Source organism: Dermacentor silvarum, chromosome 6 (genome assembly GCF_013339745.2).
Source record: "Dermacentor silvarum isolate Dsil-2018 chromosome 6, BIME_Dsil_1.4, whole genome shotgun sequence".
NCBI classification, from domain to species: domain Eukaryota; kingdom Metazoa; phylum Arthropoda; class Arachnida; order Ixodida; family Ixodidae; genus Dermacentor; species Dermacentor silvarum.
The window spans coordinates 148,197,903-148,203,902 of record NC_051159.1 but is presented as its reverse complement, the minus strand read 5'-3'; positions in this window follow the sequence as shown (position 1 = coordinate 148,203,902).

Here is a 6,000-nt window from a genome sequence, read left to right as displayed (position 1 = left end):
TGTGGCACAGCGTTCATGCTCCTTAATTTCCAGCAACACATCTGAGTCTGCTGCCTGGAAGAGTGCCAGACAAATATAACATGGCCATGTATATAAACCACAAGGTGGGACCATGGCCAGATTAAAACATATTTTTAAATAATTTCAGAGGGCCCTGCGAAGGAAAGCCAAAGGGTTCACCCAAAACAGCGACAGTTTGCCAGACAACAGTGTGATGACAGCACAATGACAGCATGAGAGCAGCACGATGACACTCGCGTTGTGGATCCAGAATCGAATCCTAAGCGGGAACATGTTTTCTTTCCTGGTGACTACTTCTGCCAAAGTGGTCTGACAGCCCAACGATGATAAAACTGAATTTGATATCTGCTGAATGTGCAACAAGAGCTTGTGGGAATCCTCGGGTCCCATGACCGTCGCACACGCAGGCAAACGTCGCGTCGGGCACATGCATGCCAGGCAGGGTGGGGAGAGGGGAATCTTTCCTTTCCCAGGCAGCGCACAGGACCCGCAAGCGCTATCAGCGCCACTGGGTGTGTCAAGTGAGATCCCTCTGACATCGCCCGAGTCTCTTTTTGGACCCCAGCAAGCGATAAAGGTGGAAGTCTCGGCCACCGCTAGAGTGACCTAGAATATAGGGGAGTGTCCAAAGCGCCGGCTCCGGCGAGGGCCTTTTTCTGTGAACTGCCGCGCCACGCCGCTGCTGCTCTGGACCCGTGGGCTTTTCGCGCTCGCCAAGCACGCGGGAAGCGAGGGTTGTCTGCTACGTGCTGTAGTTTTTTGCATTCACTTTCCACGCAAGGCACTTAAAGTCTATTTAACTTCAACAGTGTGGTGCTGCATAGAGCTTACCCATCTTTTAGCGTTGTCTTTGTGCTTGGGCAGCAAGAGAATGCAAAAACTAACCCGTCAAACTAATCAGCGCGAACTAGCTCTGGTGCTAGAGTTTGGGAACGGTAATGCGGTAACTGTGCATGCGTAGAAACGCCCTAAATGAGCCCGCACAAGGAAAGAATGTAAAAAACTGTATTCGCATGGGTACGCGGGAAATAGCACCATGCTTGCAAGAATATGAGCAACGAAAAAATAAATCACTCGCGAAGTCAAGTGAAATACTTAAGCGCGTGCAGTGACCGCTTCGCTCACCACTAGGCACTTTTCACTCCCGGTCAGTAGTGGTTTACAGCATATGTATTTATTCATGAATTTTTTAGCCTCGACAATACTTTATTATGAACAGAGCGCAGTGAGAAGGTGTAAGGGAAACAAGAGACGGCCCTAACGCTTCAATTCCTCGTTCCTCATTACCGGACAACCTACAACTTACAGGCACTCCACTTCAATTTACCATCCATTCTAAACGAATTTCCTGAACTAACTACTGCTACACACCGGCAGCTATGTCAGTTCTTCGCATCAATGCTGTAAACAGCTGTCACATATTAATCTTTGGAATGGCGTGCATGTGTCTTCTTTGCATGGTTTTTTGCCTATCCTGTACTTATTGCATTTTGTTTTGGTGTTGTCATCGTTGCACGATGTCGGTTATGAGTGCTTTTTTTTTTTCGAAACCTATTAAATTAACAGGATCTTATTTAGATTTTTTTGCAGTCAGAAGTTCTTATGCGATTATGTTTATCCTGTATTAAACATTTGATGCGAATCCTACTTTAACTGTGTATGTTAACTTCAAGTGATCCTTACGTAAACTTTGTATACTGTACGTTTGTAGGTATGTTACCATTGTGATCCTATATGCATATATGTGCTGTGAACGTTGTATGCTGCCGATGTAAGGGTCTTCAGGGACTCAGTCAAGCTGCCTAGAGCAGCTTTTAGCCCTGAAGACCATCCAGAATTTTCTGGTGAAATAAACTTTGATTGATTGATTGATTAAAATATATATATATATATATATATATATATATATATATATATATTGTTAGCCTATTTCGCTTCAGAGATAGCGTACAGCAAGAATTGTTCGTGTACGCTCTCTCTTCAATGCAAACTTCGCGCACAATGTACCTTAATGTTCACCGTGAGCAAAGCTTGTTTCAAATTCACATTAGAAAGAAAATCCATTCCAGCCAATAGATAAACAAACATAAAAAAGGTGAACAAATATATATTTTTCTACATTGAAATGAATAGATAGCTACTACTGGCCTAGCCATTTACTCATTTGTTATGTGAAAGTTATTGCTGCAATAGCCTTGTTTCAATAATCCGTGAATAATCTCTGAAATTACCAGCATGCAACTTCTCATGATATCATAGTTATTGCTTAACGTGTGATTTTTTACGTAAACTAACAAGCATTCATGGCGCGTGACGATGTTTGTGCTTGCATTATATTGAGTGGAAAATCGTCTTAAAAATTACTGTCTTTGATGCACTACAAATATCGCTATTGATTCTACATATCCCTAAAATAGTTACCTTCAATCAGTAAAACATGAAAAGTTTATGTTCTGATGATTAGTTGTCTCTTTCATTACGCAACTACAAGTACGTAATTATTTATCAGTAAGTATATTTGCTGTGAATGAACCAGCGAGCATATGCAATAAATATTCCTAAAGTTACTTTCATGTTAAAATTCGCTTAGTGTTTGCGCTCTTGCAACACAAGAAGGCGAAAGACGGTGTTGCACATCCGTAATGCATCACGTTCGTTTTCTGACGTTCGCTCGTAATTATGAAATGAGGCGTACGTACACAATGTTGCACTGTTACCGTTTCATTTATTTTGGTATGTCTTGTTTTTTGCCGCGTATATTTCTCGCGTACCCTTTATCTACACGCCGTGGTAGCTTAGTGGCTTTGGTAGATTGGACTGCTAAGCTCGAGGACGTGGGTTCGATTCCCGGCCATGGCGGCTTGCATTTCGATGGAGGCGAAATGCATAAAACACCCGTGTACATAGATATAGGTACACTGTAAAGAAACCCAGGCGGTCGTAATTACCGGAGCCCTCCAATACGGCGTTTCTCATAGCCATATTGTAATTTTTGGATGTAAAACCCCAGAAATTATCATTACTATTATTACCCTTTACCTGTGCTCAGTTCTTCATGATATATGGGCAAGTTCGACACGTTGAGATCGAGATTGGCATTCAACACGTTCTTATTGTCACACCCACACCATCAGAGGGATTTCTGGCCGAAAAATGCGGGTTTGCACCACACGTCATATTGTTGTCGTTAATCGCAACGTGAATGCAAATATGTCAAGTTACTAATCCCATGACCCATCAGTCATCTTAGTCACACATTTGTGCCTTTCCACGATATACTTTGGTATATATACCAAGTGAACGAGACGCGAGAGTTACGTGGTTTGTATTTAGTTTTGGTACCGCGGCCCCACTGACGGACACATTCCGCTTCCCAAGAGCCAGTTAAGGATTTCGCCTTAATACAGAAACAGCAGAGCGGGGGAGACAGTCTTGTAAAACAAATCAAATGCATGAAATAAAAGAAAGGAAACGAAAGGGTGTAAAAGCGTTAGCATGAGCTAGCCATATCTACCACGTTCTTCTAGTTATCGCGATCTCCAGCGTATTTTCTTCTGCAGCACGTTCACATTGCTCATTCCACACATAACTAAATGAATTAAGCGCACGGAATGCGTTACTCAAACAGCCGCGTAAGCGCGGACCAAACAAGCTAGAAGGATATAGACAAAATATCCGTACTCACAGCCGGCAAGCGCGTTCGCTGTGCGGTGAGTCACTGCGGTATTACCTTGCGGTGACGTGGTACTTAATATATCCGAAATTATCGCGATGTTGGCTAATAGCAACCAAAATATCAGGCTCGTAGCAGACGCCCACCGCCTTGGCGTGGCTTCCGCAGCGGAGAAAGCCCACGGGTCCGGTACAGCAGCGCCACAGCATGGGAGTTCACAAGCAAAGGTCCTCGCTCCTCCCATGCATTCATGCGGTGCTTTGGACACTCTCCAATATTCTAGGTCACTCTAGCACCGCTCCCATTTTCCCGCACGTGGTTAGCCAACCGCATTTTTGCCACGGCAATCGCCGCGGCCGCCCGTATACTATACCCCCAGCTGGCGAGTCTGAAACCCTTCTTTACCTAGCATATTATTCTCCTCAAGGGAACCCTCAGTGATGTCAACTATAGCTAGCTGGCCTTCCGAGTGTACACGTGGTTGTCGTCTATTGTTTCCTCGAGCTTGTACCGGACCACGGCTGATGAGCATTCCCCCCTTATCCCGACAAGCTAAAGTACAGCTGCCAACAGACTTAACCCAAACAGTGAAGACACTATAGCAGCTTAACTTTATCAAGCACGGGAAATAAGGAGTAAACAGTTTTGTAAGGAAGATGCATTAGGCTAGCTCATTCAAGGCATCCCAACCAGAAACCTCGCAACATCCTTTGCAGCAGAAGCAAAAAGACACCTAAGGTGTATTTGGATTAAATATGACAGTGATTACAACTTTAACATTTTGCAGTCATGTGTCGGACCCCTCCTGACATGCAAAAATATCCGTGCCGATCAGGTCCTTTGTAGCAGAAGCAAAAAGACACCTAAGGTGTATTTGGATTAAATATGAGTGATTGTACCTTTAACATTTTGCTGTCATGTGTTGGACCTCTCCTGACATGCAAAAATATCCGTGCCAATCAGGTGTCGAGAAGGGTCAGACACACGTCGGCTCGATTAGCCAGATATTTCGGTTTGTAGCCTCAGCTTTCGGGAACATTTTCAATAAATAAGTGCACTTTGCAACGTCTTCAGAGGAGGGCAGCAACTTTTTTCCTTCCTTTATGCTTGACGAAATTTTCGCATGTTTTGTGGCGTGAAGCGCTGACAGGATGGCGATGTTTCCTGCACGAGCGTTTAATGGATTAAATTCATGCGAGTTTAGTGAATCAGATCATATGTTGCCGTGGATGAACATATTTTGCATTCAGGTGGTCAGAAAATGTGCTCAAGTGACTAGAAGAAAGTGAAAAGGAGGACCCTACAGCCCTGCAGTGCAAATGCTGGCCTCCACCCAGGAAGTCTCTTCAAGCACTACCACACAGTGCTCAAGTACCATTGAGAGCCTCGGGAATAACTAAAATTTATGAAATAAATCCCACAACATGTGTTCATTTACTTGAGCGCTTTTTCTGTGTGGTGTCTACATACACGAAATGGCTCCCGATTTTGAACTCAAATTGGGTAATTGCACATAACCACAAAGGGTTAATAGCTATCGCTGTAAAAAATACAATGTGGACTGACAACATGTGATCCAGCCATATACATGAATCAGAATAAGGCCCATTGGAACAGTGGAACAGGTAGTCAATTACTGAGCCCAGGACCACCTGCGCATGCATTGGCATTGCCATGAAAGGTTGCCCGTGGCACTATGCTAAAACACCCCTGAGAATTACAGACAAAACACTGCACCGAAGAGCAAATAGCACAGGCTATCTCACGCGGCACAGGCTATCTCATGCGGCCGCAGTGGACGCATATCGAATTAGTGGAACAGGGCACTAAGATTTAGATCCCCAGACGTGATTTCCTACTTTGGTTGAGTCTCTTCAAAGTACTGTGTTCTTTCCATTTTGTTATTGCGAGTCGTCATTCTTGGTTATACAGACTCGTGCCCTCTGGAAGTTGGCTTTCCCACGAAGCTTATTCACCTTGGTAGCTTACCTTGGCCCATTTTGAAGTGAGAAATTTGAAGCAGCAAGGTTTCAAGTCAGCATTATGTTAGGAGAATGGTTCCAAATCAAATATCACACAAGGTGTTTTCAGGCTGGTAGTTCTGAAAAAGCATACTTGCAGTATATTCGTACAAATAAGGTACATGACAGATCAAAACTGAAATCGAGTTGCTCGTGCTAATGTCGCTCCAATGTGGTTTCGAACAACTTGCACATAAGGCATACGATTCAAAGTAATTTGACAGTAAAGACATAAAGCTATCTCATCTTGCAACGAGCTAAGCCACCAGCCAACTAAGCTTTATG